The 21271-nt window shown below is 30.3% G+C and overlaps 1 pseudogene; it reads left to right on the top strand.

Annotated features, from left to right (window-relative positions):
• Window positions 1-9789, top strand: part of LOC132272988 (probable arabinosyltransferase ARAD1) — a 56632-nt pseudogene extending 46843 nt beyond the window's left edge.
• Window positions 9790-21271: the final 11482 nt, after the last annotated feature.

A 21271-nucleotide genomic window follows, 5' to 3' on the forward strand; every position in this document is an offset into this window, starting at 1 on the left:
CTAATTACCAAAAAAATTAATTATAAGTTGATAAAAAATAAATAATAATTAATTGATATCTATTTACTTAACCACATGTCTAAATCATGTGGGCCACAATTAAATAAATAATCTTATATTCTCCCACTTGGCACATATGATAATTTCTGTAGTAGTTTAGTAAAATAGTCATTAGTGTGCACCATAAATCAGATTAAGGTATTAAGTTGGTCATCATAAATACCATGGTAAACAAACTACCAATGTGAGTCATGGCGGTTGTATGTCCCTTCCATGTACCACAACACTAGTAACCCATTTAACATAGTCTATAAGTGAGAAGCATCAATAAAAGTGTAGCAATAATATCTTTCTAAGACTATTCCTGCTTTCATTATTTAAAGTAATACATGCATGTACATACATAAATTAACAGGAAATATCAGAAACATATTTTAATGAGCTCAAAATGTTAAATATATATAAGCATTGTTAGGCAATCCACAACAAAAAATAATAATTAACTTTGATTACATTCAAGACCCATTCTTTCAACATGCCCTATGAATGTCTTGGGTGGTAATCCTTTTGTTAATAAATCTGCAACCATAAGTTGTGTGCTTATATTTTCAAATAACACTCGTTATTTCTGAACTTCCTCTTTAACGGTAAGATATTTCAGCTCCATATGCTTAATGCCATTGTAATACTTATCGTTTTTAGTAAAGAAGTCAGCTGCGGTGTTATCACAATAAATTTTCAGCGGTCTGGAAATTGAATCCATAACACCAAATCCCGAAATAAAGTTCCGTAACCACAAACCATGATTTGTAACCTCAAAACATGCTACAAACTCAGCCTCCATAGTAGATGAAGCAACAATAGACTGTTTTGCGCTTTTCCATGATGTTGCCCCTCCAGCTAAAAGGAACAAATAACCAAAAGTGGATCTTCTACTGTCCACACATCCAACAAAATCTGAGTCTGAGAAACCAATAACCTTTAAATCACCAGTCTTTCTAAATGTGAGCATATAATTCTTTGTTCCTTGTAAGTATCTCATGACTTGCTTTACAACTTTCCAGTGATACATTCCTGGATTGCTTTGGTATCTGCCTAGCATTCCAACTGCAAAACCAATATCTGGACGAGTACAAACCTGTGCATATATCAAACTTCCCACAATAGATGCATAAGGAATATTTTGCATTTCTTTATGTTCTAATTCATTATTTGGGTATTGTATCAAACTAAATTTATCCCCTTTTTATATTGGAACAATACTAGCTGAATAATGTTCTATACCAAATCTCTCTAAAATTCTCTCAATATATGTTTTCTGAGACAATCCTAACAATCCACGTGACCTGTCACGGAATATTTCTTTTCCTATCACGTAAGATGCCTCACCTATATATTTCATCTCAAAATTCTTAGAGAGATAATTTTTAGTTTCATGCAATAAACCAAGATCACTACTAACAAGCAAAATATCATCAACTTATAGAATCAGAAATATAAACTTACCTCTAACTTTCTGGTATATACACCAATCAACAGTATTTTAATTAAAACCAAAAGAAGTAATAGTATCATTAAACTTAATATATCATTGTCGGGAAGCTTGTTTAAGTCCATATAGTGGCTTCTTAAGTTTACAGACCATGCGTTCTTTACTTTCTAATCTGAAGCCTTTAGGTTGATCCATATAGACTTATTCTTCTAAACTCCCATTTAGGAAAGCTGTTTTCACATCCATTTGATGCAACTCTAAATCATAATGAGTTACAAATGCTATGATAATTCTAAATGAATCATTCTTAGATACAGGAGAGAAGGTTTCTTTATAATCAATGCCTCCTATTTGAATGAAGCCCTTGGCTACAAGTCTGGTTTTATATCGTTCAATATTGCCATTAGAGTCTCGTTTGGTCTTAAAGACCCGTTTACACCCGACTTGTTTAAATCCTTCAGGCAATTCAACGAGTTCCCAAACTTCATTTTGTTCCATTAACTTCAAATCCTCATTCATGACATTAATCCAATTAATTACTATTAATGGCTTGTGAATATGTAATCGGATCCTTACATATCCCTATATCAAAATCAGATTCATGTAGATATACCACATAATCATTCGGAATAGCAGGTCTCTTTTCTCTTTGAGACCGTCTTAATGTTATTCCTTGTGATTCTTCTAAAACTTCAGTGGTGATAGTTTCATTATGGAGTTGTTGATCATTTAATTGTTCTTCGTTGTTATGCAATTTAACAATTGGAGAAACAATTATTTCTTTAGAAGTTGTGGGTAAAGGGATTTGTACCCTAACTTCTTGAATGATCACATTCTTATTTCTATCACTCCCACTGATTTCACCATCCTCAATGAATCTGGCATTACCAGTTTCAACAATTCTTGTACTATGTGTAGGACAGTAAAACCTATACCCTTTGGATTTTTCTGGGTAACCAACAAAGTACCCACTAACTGTTCTAAAATCTAATTTTTTTTTTTTCATTTGGATTATAAATCCTAACTTTCGATGGGCAACCCCAAACATGCAGGTGCCTTAAACTAGATTTCCTTCCTGTCCATAGTTCAAATGGAGTTTTTGAAACTGCCTTATTAGGAACCCTGTTTAATATATACATAGCAGTTCTGAGAGCATATACCCACAATGATATGGGTAACGAGGAATTACTTAACATACTCCTAACCATTTCCATAAGAGTACGATTACGTCTTCCAGCTACACCATTTTGCTGTGGCGTGCCTGGTATAGTGTATTGAGCACAAATGTCACGCTTTTCAAGGAATTTAGCAAACGGTCCAGGGCATTGACCCGTTTCATCATACTTTCCATAATATTCACCACCTCTATCTGACCTTGCTATTTTCACTTTTTTTTTATCTAATTGCCTTTCAACCTCATTTATGTACATTAAGAGTATTCACTGTTTGAGATTTTTCATGCAACAAATAGATATATCCATAATGTAAAAAATCATCTATAAAGGTGATAAAATATTTTTCTCCACTAAAAGATGGAACATCAAAAGGTCCACAAATGCCTGTATGAATAATTTCAAGAAGTTCTATACTTCTTGTGGCTCCTTTCTTTGTGTGTTTGGTTTGTTTACATTTAATACAATCCACACACATAATAAAATCAGTAAAATCTAGATGCCAAAGAATTCCATCATTTACTAATCTTTTTAACCTTTCATTAGATATATGATCCAATCTTTTATGCCACAAGAAAGATGAAATTTCATTAATTGAGCTACGTTTGGTTCCAACATTATGATGCAAGGTCAAAAGTGTTTCAGAAAATAAATCATCAAGCTTTATCTTGTATAAACCATCAACAAGAATACCAGAACCAACAAATTGGGATTTTTTGAACAAATTGAAACATCTATTACCAAATTTAAATGAAAAACCATCAACATCAAGTTTGGACAAAGAAATCAAATTACGGGAAATTGAAGGAACATAAAGAGTTTTAAACAAATCTAAATGAAATCCACTATCTAAAACTAAACGAAATGTCCCAATGGCTTCAACTGGAATTTTCTCCCTATTCCTTGTGAACAAGAAATCATCATTTGGATTTGTGGTTTGGGTTGAAAGGAATCCCTGCATCGTATTTGATATATGAACATTAGAGGCTGAATCAACCCACCAAGTATTAGAAGAAACTTCAATTAAATTTGATTCAAAACATACAAAAGCCAAAGGCTTACCCTTCTTTTTGAACCATTTTTTACATTTTATGCAATCTTTCTGAAAGTGTCCAGATTTGTTACAAAAATGACACTTATCATTCTTGCGCTCCTTCTTTTGAGTAGCTTGATCAGAATCCTTTATTTGGGGTTGTGATACCCCTCGGATCCGAGACACGGGTTGATCAGGCTCAGGCCCAAACCCGAGGGAATATCAAACAATTAATACTTTAATGAACACAGAATACAAATTGAATTAAGAAATAAAATTTAAGCTGAAAGAAATTAAATATAAATCCTTTAAAGATTGAATATTGAAAATTTGACAATCCAAAACTCCATAAGTTTAATAACTCGGGAATCCATCCAGTGGACCCCTTATTAAAATCTCAACTGAAATTAATTTAATATTAAACATAGAAAAGATTCCTACGTAGTCGGAGGAATGAGTGTCTGTATCTGCTGTGCACGTCCAAGCTCTAACTCTGGAACTGACGAACACCTGAAAAATAAAGAGTGGGTCAGGCCCACATGCAAGTCCTGATCTACTACAATCCAAACAGGAATCCGATACGCAGATACATCCTAGAAAGACTCAACAATATCTAGAGTAGTCCATATATGTATATATAGTACACACTATAGGACGTTCGCTAGTCCAGTAGGTCTGTCTCAGCCTGAGTAGAGATACCATGCAAATCGCACATAACGTGGTCATGAGTACCTAGACCTACCAGGGACCAACACCTATATCCAATTATCCATCCTAGGCGATATACGTGCCCTAACCATGGTCCTGAGACTCATGCTCATACCCTAGCACCATATAATAGATATATATAAAATCCGTACTTCTAATACAAAATATAAACCATCTGTATTATGGTTTGATATATGTATGTAACAAATCCATCCTGAATCCAAAATAGGTCATTCAATTATTTTATTGATATGACACAAGTAGGTAATGGACTTAACCAATATGGTTAATCCATACCTTAATCCAAATTAGGTAGAACTTAGTGTTTGAACTAGTCCATATCTAGTATGTCACCGTCCCATACCGGTACATACAATCCTCCAGTTAACGCAGTTGACCATATAGTATTGAATAGTCATCAACTATACTCCAGAATATGTACAAGATAAATTTAATGCATATACATAATTAACAGACATTCAATATAGAGCCTAAAATCTAAATCCAATAATGTAAACTGCTATATTAAATTCAAGCATTCACATCCTCCAACATAGTCCATGAATTGATACAGTTAATAGAAATTTAAGTATCAATTAAACCCAAACTAAGCATAGGTAATTTTAATTAATTCTCTATACGTATAACCCTATGGAAACATGATTTTAGATAATTAAATCATCTATAAAACTTGCTAAGTTCCAGTGGATACAACAGCGTGTAATTGACTAAGTTTTCTTTAAACTTTATATTGCTCCTTCAATTAATCCCAGTTTAGATTAATGTTCCTCTATACTAAGTTTAGGTCTAAAACAGTTCCATAAAATACTTAAAACACTTTAAACGAAGTCCCAATACTCTGTACAGTCTAAACCACGCACAAAAATCACACAGTATGAAATTTCTGGGCAGGAGCAGGCTCCAAAATTTGAGAGCCTGCTCTATTAAGGTGAGAGCCGGCTCTAAGGCTCCAAGAGCAGGCTCTAAGGCTGCAAGAGCCGGCTCCACACCCTTGGGAGCCGGCTCCTCCTCTTTTGGAGCCTGCTCTTCCTCCCTTAGATGTCGTCGTCCGTTTCTGCGTCTTATTTTCAAACTCCGGTGATTAACAGAGCCTCTGTGGTGTTTTTAAATCCTTGTACTAGGTTCAAACTCAGTCCTAGGTATATCTTAAACCACTGACATCTCATTATAACATGTATTGAACACAACCTTTTGAAGCAATGACTACAGAATCTCAGTTAAAAACTTAAGCGATTCAAAACAGATTTATCCAGCGAAGTCGAATACTATTTTTAATACTTGATTCAGGATTTAATCTTAGACCCAGATTAATTACAAGTCATCAATACATAATCATGATCTCAATTTTAATCAAAGCTTAAACACAACCACCGAGAAGAACAAATAACAGAAACATCAAGGATTATGCAAATCACTTATTTCAACGAGATTTATATAATTCATACATGTATACAAGACTTGATATAATGTTTGTTTAATCCGTTTTTAGCCTTTAATTAATCCCTGGAGTCTAACTAGGCATGCACAGAACACGAATTAAAGGGAAAGAGAAGAACAGAGACTTGCCTTTTCAGAGTTGAAATACAAATTCCACCACGTCTCTGAGTTTTCCCTTGCTCTGCTTTGCTATGCCCCCTTGCTCACTCTCTGTTTCTTAGCAGTCCTTTGTGTTACAGACATAAACTTATGTATTTCTAAAACCCAAAACCCCAGTAAGCGTATGGTTTTATAGGCTTAGACATTAACCCTAATCCATGCATAACTCGACCCATAGAACAATCTAGGTTAAATTACAATGTCGGCTGAGCTTAACCCTAATATAACTCTATGTGCCACCTTCCATACAGTCATGTAGAAAACAAAATTAACTGTAAATAAAACAATTCACTTTTAAACAATTAAAGTAAACTCATTAAACCATTTAAGTTAAGTAAATTAAATTAAGTAAAGCAAACCAACTAAATAATTAATTTCAATTACAACAATTAAATAAATTAAATAAATGAAATAAAAACAAGTAAGTAATCAAATGCAACTAAAACAATTAAAACAATTAAATCAAACCAAAGAATGAATCAAAAGTAATTTTAAACAATAAATTAAATACCAGGGCTATCCTTTTGAAATGAGGGGTATTATAGGGGTGTTGCTCGCTTAATGCCTTTTCCAGACCTTTTTCCAAATTTCTTTCTAACTTCTTGAGTCATGAGATGAACATTATGATTATCTTGTTGCTTAAGCCTTCCTTCCTCCTTAACTAACATACTGGCCAATTCATTCACATTCACTTGTCCTTAATAGTGTTATAGTGAATTTGAAATGGCCCATGCTGAATAGGTAAGGAATTGAGAATAAATTGAACGAGAAAAGTCTCATCCACATTCATCCCTAAAGTTTTCAATTTCGCAAAAAGATTAGTCATGTCAAGAACATGCTTATGCATACTACAAGTACCATCAAAATGCATAGTAGTGAGGTCAGCCATTAATTTCCCTGCAAGAGACTTATCTGCAGTATGGAAACGTTCTTCAATATTTTTCAAATATTCCTTAGCACTACAGTTTGGGGAAGATTTATTTTGATATTGTTTGCAATTGTCATTCGCAAAAATATAATACTCACTCTGTTCGATTTCTTCCAAACTTTATGGAGAGTCTTTTCTTCCTCACTGCTTTCACCAGTAATAGCAGTAGGTTTCTCAATTTGAAATGCTAAATCAAGATCTAGCACACCTAAGTTGAACTGAACTTGCTCATTCCATTCTGAGAAGTTAGTCCCATTGAGAATTGGAACAGATGAAGCATGCGAATTCACTGAAACAAGAAAATATACTACAATAAAATAATCAGAATAAGGTAAATGCTCATAACATTAGTACTTTAAGACAACAACACATATAAAAATAAGTAAATACATTGTACAACTATGGTACCCCTTTGGGTAGTAACCACAAAATACAAAAAATGATGCTTAGATGTATTTATTTATATATAGCTTTATTAGTGATGAGCTAATTAATTAAATTGACAAGTTACCTTTGGATATCCTATATCTACCCAATTAAAAATTACATACAACTCCTTAATGTTTTTTCAATCACTTGAAAATTAATTCCCTTTGAGGAATTATTTCTAATAATTGAATAAACCCAATATTCATGAATATTACAAAAAATTATAAGCACCATTATTTATGAAATATTGTAATTATGTCTATCACTAAAAATTAATATCCATTAATTATTATGGTTAGGCTACTTTGGTAGTTACCAACCTTTCTATAATATGAATATTAAATTAACTAGTGATAAATCCAACATTAAGTTACCCACTACATTATGCGCACATATTTTACAAAATCAATTAATTAAACTATTAGTAGGTGTCCAAAAATATCATAGATATATGTACTGTAGATGTATATCAATAAGCATATGTAATCATGTACAAAACAAAGGACATCATTACAATTTGGCACCTTGTTTTGCGCAGAATCAAAAGTCAAAAAACGAAAAATTTCATTCTGTCTACTACTGATAGTCATGCATGAAAATCACTTAGACTTGTCTCATTATGCTTATAATATATAACTTTTAACCATTCATTAGGTACCAAAAAATCATGGCACGCAATTTAATAATAATCAACAAATCTGGTAATTGATATATTATATTAACTAAGAGATATATTTTATGAAACCAAAATCTGACAAAAACTGATCACATACAAACAGATATATATATATATATATATACACACATGTAACTTTCATCTCGATTCGAAAATCAAGGCAACTAAACTAATCATTATATATACAAACAGATTCATGGCAGTAATTCAAAAACGCTACTAATTGAAAAAGGTTTGATCAGATCTGTTAAATTAAAATTATTTAATTGTTTAATTTTAATTTAAACTTAAACATATTATTTATGCAAGTATAATGGAAAGATAATGAGTTCCAAAACTTGAGGCTCTGATATCACATGTAAACTCTAATTAATTTGTGTTAAACATTAATCATAAATTATCATAAATTCCTAGATCTTAGAACTTCAATTAATTTCACATCTTTATAATGCATAAATAAATATAGTTAGATACACATACCTCGATTCATGATATCAAACCTTGTTGAGATTAAATCCAACGTTCAGATCCTTTAACCACGAACTAATCTGCAATTCTGATCAACAGGCAAAGGTGAAAACTAGTTTCTCTCTCTTAACCTTTTGCACACATAAAACTTTTACGTGTTGTATCCTTAATCTTACATAATTGATGGAATATATGCACTTTTATAAAGGCATAGAGATGACTAGTTTTCCTTTTAATAACATAATTCTACTTTCCATCAAAGTAAGAAATAAGAAAGGAAAACACTTCTCCAATAAGTAATTACTAAAAAAAATTAATTATAAGTTGACCAAAAATAAATAATAATTAATTGATATATATTTACTTAGCCACCAAATAATATGTCACATGTCCAAATCATGTAGGCCATAATTAAATAAATAATCTTACACCCCTATCATTCACTTATTAACAACGAGTTACAAAGAGGAGCTTAATTGATAAAACGTTCAGTTCTCTAAACAAGTGTACTCGTGTTTGAGTATCAATTTTAAAATATTTGGAGAAGGGGGGTTATGGCCCCCCCTAGCCCCCCTATCCCTCAACCTCGTCCTTAGATTACATATCATTTCACTTCAAACTCGATCATCAATCCATACACAACCTTACATTTTAACATATATAATGCTGCCTTGTGCTCTCCTCTCACTGATGATTCTGTTCTTCGAACTTCAGGGAGGGCTTGTTCGAGAAAAGCTATGGAGCATGTTGGTTAGTGAACTCGGAGTTATAATGGAAGAAGGTTTCCCTAATGCCACCGGGAAGGAGCAATCAATAAAAGGGATGAGATCGTCAGAGTTCTGCTTACACCCAGCTGGGGATACACCGACATCATGCAGACTTTTTGATGCCATCCAAAGTCTTTGTATTCCTGTCATTGTTAGCTACAACATTGAGCTCCCATTTGAAGGGATGGTGGATTATTCCGAATTTTTTGTTTTTGTTGCGGTTAGTGATGCATTGCAACCAAGTTGGCTCGTAGATCATCTTGAAGGCTATTATGATAAGCAGAAGGATAGATTTCGTCGAAACATAGCTTGGGTTCAGCATATTTTCCAGTTTGATAATGGCCATCTTGGTGGCATTGGCCCTGTTCCTCCAGATGGTGCCATGAATCACATTTGGAAAAAGGTTTACGAAAAATTGCCCATGATCAAAGAAGCTATCATACGGGAGAAGAGAAAACCACCAGGTGCATCTGTTCCACTTCGTTGCCATTGTACTTGACTCAACTCGAGAGAAAGTATTCATTAGCCCAGCCCTAGGTACTTACATGTGGTATTTCTGCCCAATGAAGAGTCATAAAAACTCTCCATTTACCTTAATAATAAAGAAATGTAAAGTTTTTGAGAGAAATAAAGAGTTTTTACTAGACATGCCAGGGATACTGCGTGGTAAGTACCCTGCCATATTGTATACTATGTACTTTCTTCTCCAAAGTTTGTAACAATATTACTGTTACCTATTTATTGTTGGTTGAGGTAATTTATTTTACTTCAATTGCTTCTCATAGTAGAAAATTCATGTGTATTATTAATGTTTATTACAACCAAATGACTTGCTCTCAAAGATTGTATTTATGTTTGATTCATAATATATATTCACAGCGCGCATCTGTAAGTATTTTTTTATTGACTTTTTCTCCATTCCTTAACTTTTGCTGTGATTTGTAGTTATGTGCACTTTTCGAATGCGCTTTGTGCATATTGCCTTCTTGATTTTGCAAGTAAAATTATTATTTTCATATAACTACAAAAGAACATATTTTTATTTTTTGAATTTTTGAGAATTATTTTTTTATTGACAAATCAAGTAGACTCTAATATTTTCTAGGAAAGCCATAACCTAAAAGTCACACGGAAACGTGAAAGCGACAAAATAAGTAGCATCACCCTTTTAAAAAAATTGTGTGACATAGGCCATAACACCAAATTGGGAATTTTTAGGGCTGGGTTGTTAAGCCCTGTATAAAATGAAGGTAACTGGGGTTAGGCCCGAACTTTTTACTTGTTGGCCCAAATCTGACTTATAAAACATGTTTATTCAGTTTGGGCTGGCTATTCACCACGTAGCAAAAAAGTCTATTGGTTTAGATATACACAATTATGATCTTCCTCAGCTAAGCTTGTTTTGAGTACATCAACATTCAAAATGGTACAAAATGACATTAACTGAGGGGAAAGTAAAAGTTAGTAATTTTAACCGTGCTATAATTGCCTAGAGGGTCGACAACTAATTCGTAGACATGGGTGTAGCCAACCACAATAGCTAACACTCAATATATGTCAGTATCTCGGTAAGTTTAGTGTTTTGGATAAAGACATGAGTTCGCTATGATGAACTTGATTTGAAGTTTCGACTTGGACTGGGCTCGGCTTGGATGAACTTATTTTGGGTTTACCATTTCAATTCAACTGGGCCAGAAATCACTAACCTTATGTAGTCTAGGTTGGGCTTGCCCGAACTGCTGTGACTAATGACATATTGACATTACAAAACATATTGACCAAATCTGATGTCTCTTGAATTCTTTACAGAAGAAACTCAAGTAATTAGGATAAAACTTAATATAGTGTATCTACATTTATAAATTGTTAAAATACAAAAATTCATCTTTACTAAATTAAGTATTCTTAAAAAATTATATATAATACCATTTTTTTATTATCATCCAAAAGTCAAGATCTTTTAAAGAAAGAATTCTATGATTATATTTATTTTTTCAATTTTTTTAGATTAAAAAAAAAAAAGTTGACAAAAAAAAAACTCACATATTTTATCGACTATGAACCCTCAATATTTTACTTTGAATGATAAAGTAACACGAAAGTAAAACCCTTGGTAATAAATTATATATAATACAGGTTATGGCTGCTCTCAATTTTCAAAATATGTATGAATATATATACACAAGTAAGTGTATATATAATATAATATTTGTTCACAAGGTCCCCCCATTGCACTGAAAAAGACCATTAGTTCAATGTGAATTTCTCTAATGTGCTTTAACTTAAAAAAAAAAAAAAAAAAAAAAAAAAAAAAAAAAAAAAAAAAAAAAATTCTCTAATGTGAAATGTTGGGACTTGGGAGGACAATTGGATAAAAGCTGACCTCAACATTAATTATTTAATTAAGTGGGTGCCCATTTTAATCATCTCTCATCAATATCAATAATATCAAATAGAAGTATCTTTCCCCTTCAACAACTGTTTTTTTTTTCCTTTCATTTTCTATGTCAAGTCATACATACAAGTATGAAATGAAATCATTCTCTATGTTTCTGTTTCAATCTCCTTATATCATTCACTTGAATATTTTAGAGAAAAAAAACACACACGCAAAATAACATTTAAAAGGACATGGTTGAAATAACCCATGTCTCAAGTGATTTTATTTATTTATTTATTTATTTTTATGTCACTTACCTAGACAAAAAACTCATGTCACTTACCTAGACAAAAAACTCACTTTGTATTTATAGGACTTGAATATTCAACATTTTACTTTAAAATGTAACGAAGTATTACTAGAATATTCAAAGCATTCATGACTTTATTTGATTTGTAACCTGAGAACTGTTCTTAAGAATTAAAAATATTCAGTGCCTTGTTTGGTCTGCATTTGGTTTGTTTCGATATGAATTTAAAGATTTATTAGATTGGATGTCGGCAATTAATTAGTTAAATTAAAATAGACTTGTTGTTCAGAATTTGAAATACCTTCCAACCGACAACCACCCAATTGACCAAGTTTGATCCTTTATTTATTTTCTATCATTTTGGAGACATTTCATTATGACACTATACTCTCATCTTGGCTTTAGGCCTTTGTGCCTTTGAAAGACCAAAAAAAAAAAAAAAAAAAAAAAAAAAAAGGAGAAAAATCTCACACGACGTGAAAACTTTATCCTAGTTAACCTCCATTTTTGTAATGGGTATATTTTTTATATATATTCTATCATTATATATAGTAATACCGCCCAATAATAACTTGCTCACTCTTTTATATTCAAAAGATCATTCGATTTCCATGATTTGTATTTTGTAAGCTTTTATATTTTATTTATCAACAATGCCTCTTCGTTTCTCTAGATGATAAGTTACCTAAATGCCTGTCCAGTCATATTGCATTTATATATTTAATGTAACACAACACAATATAATATAATTATAACCTTTAATAAAGTTGATGGATGGTTGAGAGAAGCAAACTGCAAAGCATATTAATTCTTCCAACATTATTGATTGGTGTGAAAAGGACGTTCCATTTAACATTCCATGCACAATATGTTATGGAAGAAAATTTTCAATTCATGATGAAAAATGATTTGTAGTTCGACTGTCGGGCGAGAATGGTAGGCACACATCTTACTCATAGTCTATTGATTAGAGTAGCATGATAGCGAACTCTTTATCATAATTCTTCGTCAAAAACCATGCTTAAGCTTAGTCCTTGAACTTTAACGAATTTACATTATAATTTACAGAATTTAAGAATCGTGATTCTAAAAGGATTGAGGATGTACGATTATATAGAATTGAAATTTTAGAATTGAAATTGAAATTTGTGAAATTTGAGAAAAACAATTAAGAAAATTAAACTATAATTTTCTCAAATTTTACAAATTCTAATTTCGTACAGTTAAACACACCCTGATCGATTTTTTAATTAAGTGAATTTGATAATCTAACCACTGAAAATGGTAAGCGTCATTTAAAATGACATAAAATTATGTTAAGCTTAGTCCTTAAATATTGTGGAATTCAAAGTAGGATTTACAGATTCAAGAATTCTGATTGTGCAATTATGGCGTTGCAATTATACTTGGATGTTATTTGATACCTCAATTCAATATTCAATTTTGAACAGATTGAGAATTTATCCAATTAAGTTGTTTTGATAATGTAATTTAAAATTTTTACTGAAAATAATCAATACCACTTAAAATGAGATAAAATTTTAAGGTACATGGAGATCACTCATCTTAGAACACTAAAAAAATTTAAAACTGACTCTTAAAAATTTTAATACTCAATTTTTAATTTTTTTAAAACAGCACATTAAAGTACTTAAAAAAATAATGAGTGCCTGGAATTTTCAAGACAAACACATTCCTTAAGTACAAATAAAATCTGACAAATCATGTACTTAAAAAAAAAAAAATTGAACAATTTTCGCATATATTTGTTTGTATGCATTTCACACCCAGAGAAGACTATAGCGGTTAGTACTTTAAATGTCACATTTATTGCCATCACTTTATGCCATAATTATTTTTTTGGCCAACTTTATGACATTTATTGAGAGGACACCACATCTTAATTAATTTTTTGAAAGAGCACAAAAAGAAGGCTATATATACCCACAAATCAAAATCAACTATTGTTTGACTGTCCACCAAAGCCGAAGTAGGTGGGCGCAAATCCCCTGCTATTCATTACCCTACAGTCCCCTTTTGTGAGCTGATTAATGTCGTGTTTGGCTTGGCACAAGAAAAAGAAGTCCACAAACGGCATAATAACTTAACGTGCCAGCTGTAAAGCCAAAAAAAAAAAAAAAAAAAAAAAACACGAAAGAGGAAAGCTGAAATAAGCTGCCGCACCCGTGCTTCTGCAATTTCACTTTCCCCTTCTTCTCTTTTGCTTTTGTTATTTCCCTCCTTCCTTTTTCATTTTTGTTCATTATTTCTTTTTAATTTCTTTAATCCAAACCCTAATTCGTCCTCTTTGTTCCATAAAAAAAAACATATTGCTTTTGAATTCCTTTTTTATTGAAAACCATAATTCCTCTCTCCTCTATTCTTACTTTTCTACTATCTTTTTTGAATCAAAACCCAGATTGCAGTGTGCTGATTTCTTCAATGCAATGTCAGCTCTTCATCTACAGGAAGGAAATCTACAATGGACCTCATGTGGTATCTACAATTGACCTAATTAATACTTGATTGTTGGTAAGTCTTAATACATGTTATTAATATTGTACATTTAATATAATGTTCATTTACAGTGAAATTTTTGTTTTGAACGGAACAATGTACATTTATAAAATTTATGATTCTTTCATTTGTCATCGATCTGTCTTTGTAATGAATGTAAAATCTTCCATAATTGATTTTTAGAACTGAATTGGCTTCTGTAGGTATGAATGTGTTATAAAAAAAAATTAGTATTAAATGTATGCGGCAATTAGACATTTCAGAGGTTAATATTTGATATTTATTAGAAAACAAAATTGCGAAGTTTAACAAATAGGGACTCTGATCACCTTCACCATCAAAATAAGTTATTCACACAGTACTGACCAACTTATGTCACACATAAATTTAAGAATTTATGATTATTTCATTTGTCATCTGTTAGTGTAAACTATGATATTTTTTAGTTGAAATTAACAATGGTTAAGCATTATAGTGAATCTGAAATCTTGGATAATTGTAGGGTTTTCTTCTATAATTATAAATAAGCATTCTAGTGAATGTAAAATCTTCCATAATTATTTTTTTTTAACTGAGTTGGCTTCATTAGGTACCAATGTGTTATCCAAATATTTTGTCTTCTCATGTATGCGGCAACTACACATTTCACAAGTTATTATATGACATTTATGAGAAAAAAAAAAAAAACATTGTGAAGTTTAATAAGTAGAGACAAAGATCACCTTCACCATCAAATTAAGTTATTCACACAGTTCTGCAAAGCTAATTTCATAACTCGGCCAAACTAATTTCACACCTAAATTTAACATTTTTTTATTCTTTCATTTGTCATCTGTTAGTGTAAATTATGATATTTTTTTTTTACTTGAAATTGACAATGGTTAAGCATTCTAGTGTATTTGAACTCTTAGATAATTGTAGGATTTTCTTCCATAATCTTCAATAACCATACTAGTGAATATAAAATCTTCCATAATTGTTTTTTTTAACTGAACCAATGTGTTATCCAAATATTTTGTCTTCTCATGTATGCGGCAATTACACATTTCACAGGTTATTATGTGATATTTATGAGAAAAAAAAACACTGTGAAGTTTAATAAGTAGGGACACTGATCACCTTCACCATCAAATTAAGTTATTAACACAATTCTGCAAACTAATTTCACACCTCTGCAAAACTAATTTCACACCTAAATTTAACATTTTTTAATTCTTTCATTTGTCATTCGTTAGTGTAAATTATGATATTTTTTTTTACTTGAAATTGACATTGGTTAAGCATTCTAGTGTATTTGAAATCTTGGATAATTGTAGGATTTATTTCTATAATATTCAATAACCATTCTACTGAATGTAAAATCTTCCATAATTATTTTTTTTTTTAATTGAGTTGCTTCATTTGGTACCAATGTGCTATCCAAATATTTTGTCTTCTCATGTATGCGACAATAACACATTTCACAGGTTATTATGTGACATTTATGAGGAAAAAAATATTATGAAGTTTAATAAGTAGGCACATTGATCACCTTCACCATCAAATTAAGTTATTCACACAGTTCTGCAAAACTAATTTCACACCTAAAGTTAACATTTTTTAATTCTTTCATTTGTCATCAGTTAGTCTAAATTATGATATTTTTTTTACTTGAAATTGACATTTGTTAGTGTAAATTATGATTTTTTTTTACTTGAAATTGACATTGGTTAAGCATTATAGTGTATTTGAAATCTTGGATAATTGTAGGATTTTCTTCTATAATCTTCAATAACCATTCTAGTGAATGTAAAATCTTCCATAATTATTTTTTTTAACTGAGTTGGCTTCATTAGGTACCAATGTGTTATCCAAATATTTTATTTTCTCATGTATGCGGCAATTACACATTTCACAGGTTATTATGTGATATTTATAAGAAAAAAAATATTGTGAAGTTTAATAAGTAGGGACACTGATCACCTTCACCATCAAAATAAGTTATTCATACAGTTCTGCAAAACTAATTTCACACCTCTGCAAAACTAATTTCACACCTAAATTTAACATTTTTTAATTCTTTCATTTGTCATTAGTTAGTTTAAATTATGATATTTCTTTTTACTTGAAATTGACATTGGTTAAGCATTCTAGCGTATTTGAAATCTTGGATAATTATATGATTTTCTTCTATAATCTTCAATAACCATTCTAGTGAATGTAAAATCTTCCATAATTGTTTTTTTTAACTGAGTTGGCTTCATTAGGTATCAATGTGTTATCCAAATATTTTGTCTTCTCATGTATGCAGCAATTACACATTTTACAGGTTATTATGTGATATTTATGAGAAAAAAAAACATTGTGAAGTTTAATAAGTAGGGACACTGATCACCTTCACCATCAAAATAAGTTATTCACACAGTTCTGCAAAACTAATTTCATACCTAAATTTAACATTTTTTAATTCTTTCATTTGTCATCAGTTAGTGTGAATTATAATATTTTTTACTTGAAATTGACATTGGTTAAGCATTTTAGCGTATTTGAAATCTTGGATAATTGTAAGATTTTCTTCTATAATCTTCAATAACCATTCTAGTGAATGTAAAATCTTCCATAATTGTTTTTTTTAACTGAGTTGGCTTCATTAGATACCAATGTGTTATCAAAATATTTTTTCTTTTCATGTATGCGACAATTACACATTTCACAGATTACTATGTGATATTTATGAGAAAAAAAATATTGTGAAATTTAATAAGTAGGGACACTGATCACTTTCACCAACAAAATAAGTTATTCACACAGTTCGGTAAAACTAATTTCACACCTCTGCAAAACTAATTTCACACCTAAATTTAACATTTTTTACTTCTTTCATTTGTCATCCGTTAGTGTAAATTATGATATTTTTTACTTGAAATTGACATTGGTTAAACATTCTAGTGTATTTGAAATCTTGGATAATTGTAAGATTTACTTCTATAATTTTAAATAAGCATTCTAGTGAATGTAAAATCTTCCATAATTATTTTTTTTAACTGAGTTGGCTTCATTAGGTACCAATGTGTTATCCAAATATTTTGTCTTCTCATGTATGCGGCAATTACACATTTCACAGGTTATTATGTGATATTTATGGGAAAAAAAATATTGTGAAGTTTAATAAGTAGGGACACTGATCACCTTCACCATCAAATTAAGTTATTCACACAGTTCTGCAAAACTAATTTCACAACTCTACCAAACTAATTTCACACCTAAATTTAACATTTTTTAATTCTTTCATTTGTCACCCGTTAATGTAAATTCTGATATTTTTTTTACTTCAAATTGACAATGGTTAAGCATTCTAGTGTATTTGAAATCTTGGATAATTGTAAGATTTTCTTCCATAATCTTCACTAACCATTCTAGTGAATGTAAAATCTTCCAAAATTGTTTTTTTAACTGAGTTGGCTTCATTAGGTACCAATGTGTTAACCAAATATTTTGTCTTCTCATGTATGCTGCAATTACACATTTCACGGATTATTATGTGATATTTATGAGAAAAAAAAAAAAACATTATGAAGTTTAATAAGTAGGGACACTGATCACCTTCACCATCAAATTAAGTTCTTCACACAGTTCTGCCAAACTAATTTCACATCTCTGCAAACTAATTTCACACCAAAATTTAACATTTTTTAATTTTTCATTTGTCATCAGTTAGTATAAATTATGATATTTTTTTACTTGAAATTAACATTGGTTAAGCATTCTAGCGTATTTAAAATCTTGGATAATTGTATGATTTTCTTCTATAATCTTCAATAACCATTCTAGTGAATGTAAAATCTTCCATAATTGTTTTTTTTTTAACTGAGTTGGCTTCATTAGGTACCAATGTGTTATCCAAATATTTTGTAATCTCATGTATGCGGCAATTACACATTTCACAGGTTATTATGTGATATTTATGAGAAAAAAAATATTGTGAAATTTAATAAGTAGGGACACTGATCACTTTCACCATCAAAATAAGTTATTCACACAGTTCTGCGAAATTAATTTCACACCTCTGCAAACTAATTTCACACCTAAATTTAACATTTATTAATTCTTTCATTTGTCATCTGTTACTGTAAATTATGATATTTTTTTTACTTGAAATTGACATTGGTTAAGCATTCTAGCATATTTAAAATCTTGGATAATTGTATGATTTTCTTCTATAATCTTCAATAACCATTCTAGTGAATGTAAAATCTTTCATAATTATTTTTTTAGCTGAGTTGGCTTCATTAGGTACCAATGTGTTATCCAAATATTTTGTCTTCTCATGTATGCGACAATTACACATTTCACAAGTTATTATGTGATATTTATGAGAAAAAATATATTGTAAAGTTTAATAAGTAGGGACACTGATCACCTTCACCATCAAAATAAGCTATTCACACAGTTTTGCAAAACTAATTTCACACCTAAATTTAACATTTTTTAATTCTTTCATTTGTCATCCGTTAGTGTAAATTATGATATTTTTTTTACTTGAAATTGACATTGGTTAAGCATTCTAGCGTATTTGAAATCTTGGATAATTGTAGTATTTTCTTCTATAATCTTCAATAACCGTTCTAGTTAATGTAAAATCTTCCATAATTGCTTTTTTTTAACTGAGTTGGCTTCATTAGGTACCAATCTGTTATCCAAATATTTTATCTTCTCGTGTATGCGTCAATTACACATTTCACAGGTTATTATAGATATTTATGAGGAAAAAATATTGTGAAGTTTAATAAGTAGGGACACTGATCACCTTCACAATCAAAATAAGCTATTCACGCAGTTCTGCAAAACTAATTTCATACCTCTGCAAAACTAATTTCACACTTAAATTTAACTTTTTTTAATTCTTTCATTTATCATCCGTTAGTGTAAATTATGATATTTTTTTTTTACTTGAAATTGACATTGGTTAAGCATTCTAGCGTATTTAAAATCTTGGATAATTATAGGATTTTTTTCTATAATCTTCAATAACCATTCTAGTGAATGTTAAATCTTCCATAATTATTTTTTTTAACTGAGTTGGCTTCATTAGGTACAAATGTGTTATCCAAATATTTTGTCTTCTCATGTATGCGGCAATTACACATTTTACAAGTTATTATGTGATATTTATGAGAAAAAAAATATTGTGAAGTTTAATAAGTAGGGACACTGATCACCTTTACTATCAAATTAAGTTATTCACACAGTTCTGCAAAACTAATTTCACACCTAAATTTAACATTTTTTTTAATTCTTTCATTTGTCATCCGTTAGTGTAAATTATGATATTTTTTTACTTGAAATTGACATTGGTTAAGCATTCTAGCATATTTGAAATTTTGGATAATTGTAGAATTTTCTTCTATAATCTTCAATAACCATTCTAGTGAATGTAAAAATTTTCATAATTGTTTTTTTTAACTGAGTTGGCTTCATTAGGTACCAATGTGTTATCCAAATATTTTGTCTTCTCATATATACGGCAATTACACATTTCACATGTTATTATTTGATATTTATGAGAAAAAAAAACATTTTGAAGTTTAATAAGTAGGGCCACTGATCACCTTCACCATCAAATTAAGTTATTCGCACAGTTCTGCAAAACTAATTTCATACCTAAATTTAACTTTTTTTAATTCTTTTATTTGTCATCCGTTAGTGTAAATTATGATATTTTTTTTTTTACTTGAAATTGACATTGGTTAAGCATTCTAGCGTATTTGAAATCTTGGATAATTGTAGGATTTTCTTCTATAATCTTCAATAAACATTCTAGTGAATGTAAAATCATCCATCATTGTTTTTTTTAACTGAGTTGGCTTCATTAGGTACCAATGTGTTATCCAAATATTTTGTCTTCTCATGTATGCGGCAATTACACATTTCACATGTTATTATGTGATATTTATGAGAAAAAAAACATTGTGAAGTTTAGTAAGTAGGGACACTGATCACCTTCACTATCAAATTAAGTTATTCACACAGTTCCGCAAACTAATTTCACACATCTGCAAAACTAATTTCACACCTAAATTTAACTTTTTTTAATTCTTTCATTTGTCATCCGTTAGTGTAAATTATGATATATTTTTTTTTTTACTTGAAATTGACATTGGTTAAGCATTCTAGTGTATTTGAAATCTTGGCTAAATGTAGGTTTTATTCTATAACCTTCAATAACCATTCTAGTGAATGTAAAATCTTTCATAATTGTTTTTTTTTTTTTTTTTTTTTTTAACTGAGTTGGCTTCATTAGGTACCAATGTGTTATCAAAATATTTTGTCTTCTCATGTATACGGCAATTACACATTTCACAGGTCATTATGTGATATTTATAAGGAAAAAAACATTGTGAAGTTTAATAAGTAGAGATACTGATCACCTTCACCATCAAAATAAGCTATTCACACAGTTCTGCAAACTAATTTCACACCTCTACAAAACTAATTTCACACCTAATGTTAACATTTTTTAATTCTTTCATTTGTCATCAGTTAGTATAAATTATGATATTTTTTTACTTGAAATTGACATTGGTTAAGCATTCTAGTGTATCTAAAATCTTGGATAATTGTACGATTTTTTAGCCTTTTTCATTAGTTTGGTAAATATTTAGTATTTTTTTTTTTTTGTCACAAATTATAGAAACTGACTTTAACATTTTGATGGACCTTTTGCTTCTTGTAGCATTCATACTGAAGTTATCCCAATGGACGACGACTTAAGTACTAATGATGTGAGAACAAGCG

This window comes from Cornus florida, unplaced genomic scaffold (genome assembly GCF_030987335.1).
Source record: "Cornus florida cultivar Cherokee Brave unplaced genomic scaffold, ASM3098733v1 CherokeeBrave_3.0.0_Hap2_Chr09, whole genome shotgun sequence".
NCBI classification, from domain to species: domain Eukaryota; kingdom Viridiplantae; phylum Streptophyta; class Magnoliopsida; order Cornales; family Cornaceae; genus Cornus; species Cornus florida.